Here is a 10,916-nt window from a genome sequence, read left to right as displayed (position 1 = left end):
GTGCTCCAGTGTTTACTCCACCGCCACCACCTCCCTGTCCAGGATTTTGTGCCATGTGTTTGGTGTTTGTGTATTGACGGGTGGCGTAGGACTTTGTGTGATAAAGGTGTGCGCCGGTTCGGTAGGGAGGTGGTGGTGGTCAGTGCACTGACGGTGATTTGTATGCCGGGCACTTGGTACTGCCTGACGGCCAATTAAGTAAGTTATTTATCTATTTTATCTTTGGGGCTTGGGAATTACAGGTGTTGAGTCATTGACTGTGAAATGTTTGGGATATTGTGATTTATAATTATATTTGTGATTAGTTTGGTGGCAATACTGCCCAGGGTGACTGGTTATTTGACTGTGAAAGTGATCGGTGTGAAGTTTTACGCTTGTTGTCCATCGTAAAGAATAAGGCCACTGCCAGTGGTAATAGTTGTCAACTTAAGGTTGCGGCACTGAAACCCCCTAAGTTTGAAGGAGATTTCAGAGAATATCCTAATTTTAAAGACGATTTTGTCAACATTATTGTCTCAAAGTATGGGAAGAATCCCTTTGCACTCAGGCAATGTCTGGGGGAGAAACCCCTGAAAGTCATATTAGGATGTGGAAAAGACTATGAGGAGATGTTTAAAAGACTAGACAAAGAATATGGAGACCCCAGAAAATTGTTTGATCTTGTTATTAGTGATCTGAAGTCTTTAAAGGTAATAAGAGATGGAGATGACAGAGGCTTCGTTAACATGGTTAATGTAATAGAACGTTGCTATTTAGACTTACAGAAGGTTAATCTTCAGAAGGAAATGAATTCTGTCAGCATTGTTAGTATGGTTGAAAGGTTATTGCCTAGGATTCAGAAACGTGAATGGGTAATGACAGCTGACAAAATTTCTGATAAGAATGAGCTATTTCCAGAACTGCTAAAATTCCTATTGTGTGAGAAAAGGGTAATAGAATATTCTGAATCCAGTGTTAGAAATATGAAGTCAGAAACTTCAAATGTGTGTAACGTCAGAAGTTCACAGGAAGTAGATGATCCAGATTTGCATGATATTGTTAAAAGAGTGCAAGAAGATCAAAGGAGTATGTACAAGACATTAGAAGAAATGAGGGTTCAGTTTGCTAGTAACACCATCAGTGCTAACAGAAGAACATTGGTAAAAGATGTTGGGTGCATGAATTTGACGGGCATGACATAAATGAATGTGGTAAATTCAGATCCCCAAGCATCATTGAACGTTTAGAGATAACCAAAAGGAAGGGTGTATGTTTCCGATGTTTAGGGGAAAAACAAGTCGCCAGGATGTGTAGGTCTGCTTTGATGTGCGATATGAAGGATAGTGTAGGTAATGTTTGTGGTAAAAACCACCATCCACTACTTCATGGATCATTCATCAATAACGAAGTGTCAGCCAATTCAGGTAGCTGTACGAGTAACAAGGTCATGTTATGTGTTAGCACCTTATACAGCAATTGTCAACCACTCACTGTTTTGTGGGACTCTGGGTCAGACATTACCTTGATCACTCATAATATGGCCAGGAAACTACATGCTGAGGGTATAGACATCTTGATGTCGATGGTTAAGGTCGGAAATATGACTGAAAGATGTGCTAGTAAAGAATACACTATAAAGATACATGACAAAGCAGGTGTAGAATACGAATTGAAGGCCGTTGGCATGGATGAGATATCATCACAGGTACCACATGTTGATCTGTCTCGGTTGCCTGATATATTTCCTGATGTTGACATGGGGATGATTCGACCTAGTTGAGTTCAGGCGGTTATGATGTCCACTTGATTGCATCAAGGAACCGGGTTGCACCGTGAAACAGATAACCATACCAAGAATGGAGTTATGTGGAGCAGTTCTTTCTTGTAGACTGCGGAGTGCATTGAAAGGAATCTAATTTGAAGTATAGTGAAGTCATGCACATTGTAGACTCAACAATTGTACGTTCACAGATACAGAAAGAATCACATGGGTTTAACACATTTGTTGCTTCAAGAGTGGCTGAAATTCAGAGTAAATCAGACCCTTCTGAGTGGTGGTGGGTTGAGTCAAAGCATAATGTATCTGACCTTGTAACAAAACCTTGTGAACCTTACATGCTTAGTAAGGATTATTTGTGGCAAAGGACCAGAGTTTCTGAGCAGACCTCAGACGGAATGGCCTGTCTGTCAGTGTTGAAGAGGAGCTGCCTGATAGGAGATCAGTAACACTAGTGTGTTCAAGAGGAGATGAGAATATTTTGGGTGAAATGAACCTGGATAACTTCACTAGTTATGTTAAGCTTTTGAGAGTGACAAGCAGAATTTTGTCATGTGTGAAAACCAAATCATTTAAGGGAGCGTTTGGTGAGCCTTCAGCAGAAGACATAAAAGCAGCTGAGTGTCTGTGGATAAGGACAATTCAAAGTGACATGCTTGATTGGCAACAGAAGTATAAGAGACCTTGGCCTGCTCTTTGGAATGGAATGATAGTAGTGGGTAAGAGGATTGCCAAGTGGCTCAAAGATAACTGGAATCAAGAGCAGTACATCTTACTTCCAACTAAACATCCATTCACTGAACTATATATGTTGCATTTACATCAAATTGATCATGGTGGATAGAATCTACCCTAGCAAAATTGCAGGCAAGGTTTTGGGTTCCAGGGGCTAGGAGAATACTAAGATCAATTAAGAAAAGGTGTGTACTATGCAGAAAATACTATGGAAAGATTGAAGATCAATGTATGGGTCAAGTCAGTGATGTTCGTATGAAGTCCACACCACCCTTCTACCACACAGCCACGGATTTGTTTGGTCCCTTTACTATAAGAGATACAGTGAAACGGAGAACCCGCGGAAAATGTTTTGGGCTCATTTATACATGTTTAACCACCAGGGCTGTCCACCTTGAAACTGCTGAGAACTATAGTACTGAGGCATTCTTAAGAACATTTAGAAGGTTTGTGAGCATTAGAGGATATCCATGTACAATACATTCAGATAATGGACCGCAGTTGGTTGCTGCTAATAAGGAGCTAAGGGTTGCCAGCAAAGAGTTTGATTTGAACACTCTCTCGAAATCTGGAAGTGAGAGGGTGTTAAGTGGAATTTAATAAGTCCAGTGACGCCCCTGGCTGAACGGTGCTTGTGAGAGTTTGATTAGGCTGGTGAAGAATGGTTTAATTAGATCAATGGGAGACAGAGTTCTAACCTCGGTGAGCTTCAGACCATAATGTATGAAGTAGCGAACTTATTGAATAACAGACCAATTGGTATGAAACCGGGGTATAGTATAGAGTTTGGTGCATACCTGTGCCCTAATGGTTTACTGCTGGGACACAATAACTCACGGGTTCCCACTGGATCATTTGCCACCAATGAAGATCCTGGGAGGCGTTTACATTTTACTCAATCTATTGTGAACTCTTTCTGGAAAAGGTGGCATAGGGACTACCTCCCTACACTGTTGATCAGACAAAAATGGCATGCTGAAAAGAGAAATGCACGAGTAGGGGACATTGTGCTTGTACAAGACCCTAACCCAGTAAGAGGAAAGTGGAAACTAGCACAGGTATCGAAGGTTGAACAGAGTAGAGATGGTATGGTTAGAGAAGTGAAGCTCGGGTATAAAATCTGTAAACCTGGAGATAAGTATCATGGTACTAAAGACAAGACTATGAATAGATCCGTCCACAGACTCATAGTGCTTCTCCCTGTTGAGGAACAATAATCTTTTGTAGTATTATAACTAAATTTCATTGTAGGCGGAAGTGTATCATAAATGATATGTTTGTGTGCGCATTGATATGTTTCTTTGTTCGTGTGACTTGTAATTATATTTGTGATTAGTTTGCTGGCAATACTGCCCAGGTCTTAATAGGTGGTGATACCTGGGTGGTGATGGTCGTCGCCAAACTGCTGAAGCAAGCTGGTAACGGTCTGATATACCGGGACTAGGGCGATTGGGCCGTAGGCCAATGAAGTGAGTTATGTCTAATCATTTTTTGTGTATGGGAATTGTTTACATTGTTATTGTTGGCTCAGAAATATTCATCTAATGTTACTACGTGAGGCTGTGTGTGAAATTTCGTGAATGACTCATGCCATGCTGCCCATACAGGTTGAAATAAACGATTTGACAACGCTTGGCCTATATTCGTCCTACAGTTGATATTCTTGACTAATGCCTCATAGACCTTGTGAAAAATAATGCTTTTTTGAAGGGGCGGGGGGTGGACAGAGAGTGATTTGTTTGGTTGGCCAGTTCAAGGAGTTTCATATCAAATGATTTTATTACATCCAACTTTAATGTGTGCTAAAAACATATATTTTATTACATCCAACTTTAATGTGTGGTTCCTGCAATAAATGATACATGTTTACTGATGTAGCCTATGAAATACATATCACTCTCTGCCCTGTACTTTGGTGTGTCACATACTGCAGCATAACTTTCCTGCTATTTTCTTACACTATGAGTTGCCATATTTTGTCTAATTTGTTTTTATCATATGTGCCTCCGCTGCATAGTTGTGCCTACTGACCTTAATATCTTCATGACCCTGACACCAAGGTCAGAGCTTGTGAGATCATACCGTGTCCTACATCCCATTTTCACCTCCAGGCTCGGCTGTCTCCCAGGACCACCAAGCTATTGCGTTCCATTTTAGACAACTCATGTGTTACCTTCTTGATGTCCTCCATCATGTATTTCAGCATGTTTTATGATGCTTTGCTCTTATATTGATGTGCCTTGCAACATTTTTATACAGTTTTCATTGTATATAACGCACCATTGTTGGTTTTGCCTGCTATAAATCGGGTCATGTTCAGTTAACAAGCTTTGAGTGTCTCCCATTGTTTATTTCAGTTGTAATGCTTAGAAGCTTTTGCTCTCTGCCCTGTCAAGCAGTATGCAATGCTTGCCATTATCTGACACTTGTACAGTTAGTAAGATATTTTTACTCAGCTAAGAGCATTCTGCAAAAGGTAAAGGTACGGTTGGGGGCATACGCTGTAGCAGCGCGTGGCCTCGGTGCTCATCTCTGTAACATTGGCCCTTGAGCCTGTGGTGTTAGGGAACCCATTACCCTGGGACACAGGACCAGTGTGACATCCGGGCTACCACAGTTGCAAAGGCATTATAGTAATCTAGCATGCATAGAACGTTGTATGCTTTGCTTGTATTTAAAGCACTGGATGTTTGCACACACACACACACACACACACACACACACACACACACACATATATATATATATATATATATATATATATATATATATATATATATATATATATATATATATATATATATATATATATATATATATATATATATATATATATATATATATATATATATATATTTTAGCTAATGCTTTCTACACCATATTTTTCCTAAAATAACAAATTGATATAGTGTAGATAATACCTAATAAAACATAAGACCAAATATATTTTTCTTTACCCCATTAGTAAATCATTTTAAATAATGAAAAAAAATAAGTAAAGGTACTTCAAAAATAGTAAAGCTACCCCTGAAAAGCGACGTTATTGGTGGGCTGCAATAGATGGCGCTACTTCCGCACGCCCGAGGAATTACTACATACCACTATTTCTTCGTATATAGTCTCTTTGGTCCTAACTAGGCTGTTTGTTGTTGCTACCATCTCTAATCTACGAGTCAGAGACAGCAAATGCGAAGGCTCCTCCCCTCCCACCAGTCCCTCCAGCCGAGGCTGGCATGAAAAGAAAGAACACCATGTAGTATAGAAAAACTACAATGGAATTTTACTTGGACAGAAGGAAGTTCATGCATGACGGGATACACTTGACGTTCAAGGGTGTTGAGTCTCTCTCAGACTCCCTTGAGCGAGCACTTGGTACCCTGAGGGATTTTTTAGTATAGGCGAGGGGGGGAGGAGTAATGGGAGCAATGGGAGGAGTAATGGGAGGGGACATCTAGCTCATAATATAACCAGGCAGCTTAGAAGTAATTCTAGAGGAGTAACAGAGGACGGGCTAAGAATCTTCTATACTAACAGCAGGAGCCTCAGAAACAAGATAGACTTACTAAGGGGTGAAGCTTGTTCAGAAAATTTTGACATAATAGCGATCACTGAGACATGGATAGACTTTGCTAATAGAAATTTTAGGTCAGAATTTGAAATAACGGGTTATCAGATGTTTCACAAAGACAGAAGGGGCAGAAAGGGAGGTGGAGTTGCGCTATATGTTAAAGACTCACTTAAATGTTTAGTTAACAACTCAGTCAAAACTAACATGGATTCAGAATCAGTTTGGGTGGACGTTTACAAAGGAAAGAAAACTAACTCTAGGAGTTATATACAGGCCACCCAACCTTAACAGGCAGGACACGAGTATATTACTACAGGAGATTGGCAGGGCGAGTATGAGTAGAAATGTCTGCGTAATGGGGACTTTAATTATAGGAATATAGACTGGGAAGATCTAGTGGGTGACCTGGAAGCCGAGGACTTTCTTGAAGTTATACAAGATAATTTCCTTAAGCAGGTAGTTACTGAGCCTACCAGAGGAGATAACATATTAGACTTAGTCCTAACCAATAATGGGAACTTGCTACGTGAGTTGGAGGTGGGCGGAGAGTTAGGAAATAGTGATCACAGAACGGTTCGTTTTAGGTTAGACTGGGCGGTAACCGCGATCCAAACCCAGTGTTAGTGCCAGATTTTGAAAAGCAAACTACGAGGGGCTTCGAAGACATCTTGAAGGGGTAAACTGGGATAATTTAGGGATTCATGAGGGCCAGAACTGCGGATTGGAGAGCCAGGAGAACCAGGTAGAAATGTCTTACAATAATTTAGTTAGAGTAATAGTAGAGGGCAAGAACAGCATATACCACAGCGAACACTTAGAAAAGAAAACAATGATCCTAAGTGGATGACTCGTGGACTAAAACACGAGATTGGGTTAAAGAAGGAATTTATCAGAAAATAAAGAATGGGAAACACATCTCAGGGGCCGGTACGTCGAACTATCTAGATTAGTTAAGAAAAACACCAGGATAGCAAAAAGGAACTATGAGATCAAAGTAGCAAATGAGGCGAAAAGTAATCCTAAGGGCTTCTTTCAGATGTATAGAACAAAAACACGGGAGAAAATTGGACCGCTGAAATCAAACACAGGGGAGCTAGTAGAAAATTACGAAAATATGAGCACATTGTTGAACGACTACTTCCTTTCAGTATTCACACAGGAGGATCGAACGACTATACCGGAAAGAGTTCAGGTGTACGAGGGCGGGGATGGCGATAAATTGAGGGATATAATCATTACCAGGCAAGTAGTTCAGGATGAGATAGATAAGCTTAAGAACAAGTCGCCAGGTCCTGACGGGATATTTCCGAGGGTATTAAAGGAGATAGGTGATTTAATCATAGAACCACTAACCGACATCTTTAAGATGTCGGTAAATACTGGCTATGTGCCGAGCCTATGGAAAGTAGCTAATGTGACGCCGATTTTTAAAAAGGGGGACAGGTCAGTTGCTTCAAACTATCGCCCAATTAGCTTAACATCGGTTATAGGGAAGATGCTGGAGTCCATAATAGCCAGGAACATTCGGGAGCATTTAGAGAAACATAGCTTAATTCACGACTCGCAGCATGGGTTCACAAAAGGTAGGTCATGCCTCACCAATCTCTTGTCCTTCTACAATAAAGTATTTGAGGCGGTTGACAGAGATGAAAATTATGATGTAATCTATCTTGATTTTAGTAAAGCGTTTGACAAAGTTCCTCACCAACGACTGTTGCTTAAATTACAGGCTCACGGAGTAGAGGGTAAAGTTTTGAACTGGGTCATGGCGTGGCTTAGCAATAGGAAGCAAAGAGTGCAAATCAATGGTAAAAGATCTGACTGGGGATGTGTTACGAGTGGGGTCCCACAAGGTTCGGTATTAGGTCCACTTTTGCTTATTATTTATATCAATGACTTAGACACAGGAATTAGTAGTGATGTTAGTAAATTTGCAGATGATACCAAGATCGGTAGAGTAATTGAGTTGGATCAGGACGCTAGTATTCTCCAAGGTGAACTCAACAGATTATATGACTGGGCGGATAAATGGCAGATGGAGTTCAATGTAGGGAAGTGCAGTATTCTGAGTGTAGGTAGGAACAACCCCTCACATAACTATTGCTTAAATGACACTCTCATAAGTAGGTCTGGGTGCGAGAGGGATTTAGGGGTCTTAGTGAGCTCTGATCTCCGTCCAAGGGCACAATGCATTCAAGCTAGAAATCGAGCTAATAGGGTACTGGGATTTATTTCAAGGAGTAAGCAACAGAAGCCCGAAGTCTTCCTCAAACTATATTTAGCATTAGTTAGACCTCATCTTGACTATGCGGTTCAGTTCTGGTCACCCTACTATAGAATGGATATCAAAATGTTAGAATCGGTGCAGAGGAGGATGACTAAGATGATTCAGGGGTTGAGAAACTTGCCATACGAGGAAAGACTCAAACAGTTAAACTTGCATTCTCTAGAAAGGCGAAGGGTGCGTGGAGACATGATCGAGGTTTATAAATGGATGAAGGGCTTTAATAAGGGAGACATTCATAAGGTTTTGTTGGTAAGAGAACCGGGTAGGACACGAAGTAACGGGTTTAAACTGGATACATTCAGATTCAACAGGGACATAGGCAAAAATTGGTTTACTAATAGGGTGGTGGATGAGTGGAATAGGCTTAGCAGTCATGTGGTGAGTGCCAATACAATTGTCACATTCAAAAATAGACTAGATAAATTCATGGACAGCGATATTAGGTGGGGTTAGATACACGGGAGCTTAGGGTCAAAGGAGCTGCCTCGTACAGGCCTACCGGCCTCTTGCAGACTCCTGCGTTCTTATGTTCTTATGTTCTTCTTATGACAACTAAGTTAACACTACTTTCTGTTAGACCGGAGAACAATAGCGGATGTTCGGGTTAGCTTCTAAATATTTGTCTAGTCGGTTTTTAAACGTGCAATTAGTTTCGTTCTCGACGACGTTTTGAGGCAGACCATTCCATACATTGATGGCACGGTTGAAGAAGAAGCGTTTTGATTCATTTGAGTTGAAACGCCTCCTCGTTATTTTGTATCCATTGTTTCTTGTTACACTTGATTGAGAGACTGTAAAATAATCATGAACATTAACGTTATCAAATCCCTTGAAAATTTTAAACACTTCTATAAGGTCACCTCTAGCCTGCGCTGTGATAAGCTGAATAAGTTAAGTTCTTTAAGTTTGTCTTCGTACGGTTTGTTTCGGAGTCCAGGGATCATTTTCGTGGCTCGACGCTGCACCCTCTCGAGTTTATTAATATCCTTTCTGTAATAGGGAGACGAAAACTGAACGCATTACTTAAGATGTGGGTGACCTAGCGAATTGTACAGTGTCAATATTACTTTTTTTTCTGATTTGTGTTCAAATGTACAACCAATAAATCCGAGCAGTTTGTTGGCAGTTTTTACTACTTCTGTGCAATGTTGACTCGGTTTAAGATCGTTCGAAGTTATTACTCCAAGATATTTTTCTTTGTTGGCTTCAGAGAGTTGCACTCCGTTAATTTGATAATGAAAACGATCGTTGCTCATTCCGATATGCATAACCTTGCCACTATAAACACTTGCCTTCACCACAACGGGCTGGGGTCGACCATCAGGCCTTACTACGCAAGCCTACTGGCACAGGCGAGGACGTAAAAAAAAAAAAAAAAAATGCAATGAAAACAAAAATCATACCGCAAAAACAAATATCAAGTCCAAGTTTAAGACACCTCCAACACCAGTTCCAACAATTGCATCTACAAGAAGAAGTACAAGGTTGGAATATAGTACAATATAATCGATACAAAACACTAACAACAGAAATACAGAAAGAAAGCGAAAACATCAGACAAAAACTACACCCAGGCACTAACAAAACTAACAAAAAGTTATCACGATCCTCAAAAATTCTGGAAACAGTTCAATAAACTTAAAGCAAAGAAAACACCAGTAAAACAACATCTCATCAAAAACAACCGTAAACTAACAGAACACGAAGAGAAAGAAGAAACGTTCCGGGAAATCTGGGAAAACATATTTAAAATTACTCCCCAGGAAAACGTTCAATATGACACAGAACAACAAAGAGAAGTCGAAAAATACCTACAAATAAATGAAGAAACACGCAGCACACATAATATATCAAATATAGGCAGACCCCAAGGCACACAACACACAGACACGCTTATCTCACAAACAGAAATACAAAGCGCAATAAAAAAACTTAAAAATGATACTCCGGGAGAAACTAAAATCAACAAATCAGTATTGAAAAATCTACCAGAATACGCACTCATAAAACTCCAATAGCTATTCAACCACACCCTCTCTATGGGATATTTCCCAAGTAATTCAAAACTGCAATCATCTAGCCAATACCCAAACCTAACACAGACCACACCAACCCAATAAACCACAGACCAATTTCTTTATTAGAAGTCACTGGCTAAATCATGGAAAAAATCATGAACACGAGACTCAGACAATTTTTAGAAGAAAATAATATATTAAATAAAACTCAGCATGGCTTCAGAAACAAACGAGGAACAGATACAGCACTCACCACTGTACACGAGACACTAGCACATCACACAGCACAGAAAAAACAATGTTACTTAATGCTAAGAGAGGTTTCAAAAGCATTCGAAAAAGCTTGACAGGATGGACTGCAATATAAAATAGCCCATTTAAATCTCCCAGATACCACCACCAAATTCTTAAACAACTTCATCATACACAGACGCGCAAAGATAGAAATCGGGAATTACACGGGTCCCCCCCTCAAACTAACAGCGGGAGTTCCACAAGGGAGCGCAATTTCGCCAACATTATACACCATCTATACAAACGACTTACCACACC

At 40.2% G+C, this 10,916-nt stretch overlaps 1 long non-coding RNA gene across 1 annotated transcript in view; it reads left to right on the top strand.

Moving 5' to 3' along the window:
- LOC126989054 (uncharacterized) overlaps positions 1–10,916 on the top strand; it is a 23,919-nt gene continuing 13,003 nt past the window's right edge. The window contains exon 1 of the long non-coding RNA XR_007742834.1: positions 1–132. This is a non-coding gene — a long non-coding RNA (uncharacterized LOC126989054). The remainder of the gene's footprint in view (positions 133–10,916) is intronic.

The sequence above is a fragment of the Eriocheir sinensis genome, unplaced genomic scaffold, assembly GCF_024679095.1.
Source record: "Eriocheir sinensis breed Jianghai 21 unplaced genomic scaffold, ASM2467909v1 Scaffold1032, whole genome shotgun sequence".
Taxonomy (NCBI): domain Eukaryota; kingdom Metazoa; phylum Arthropoda; class Malacostraca; order Decapoda; family Varunidae; genus Eriocheir; species Eriocheir sinensis.
This window is presented reverse-complemented; position numbering and strand designations above follow the sequence as displayed.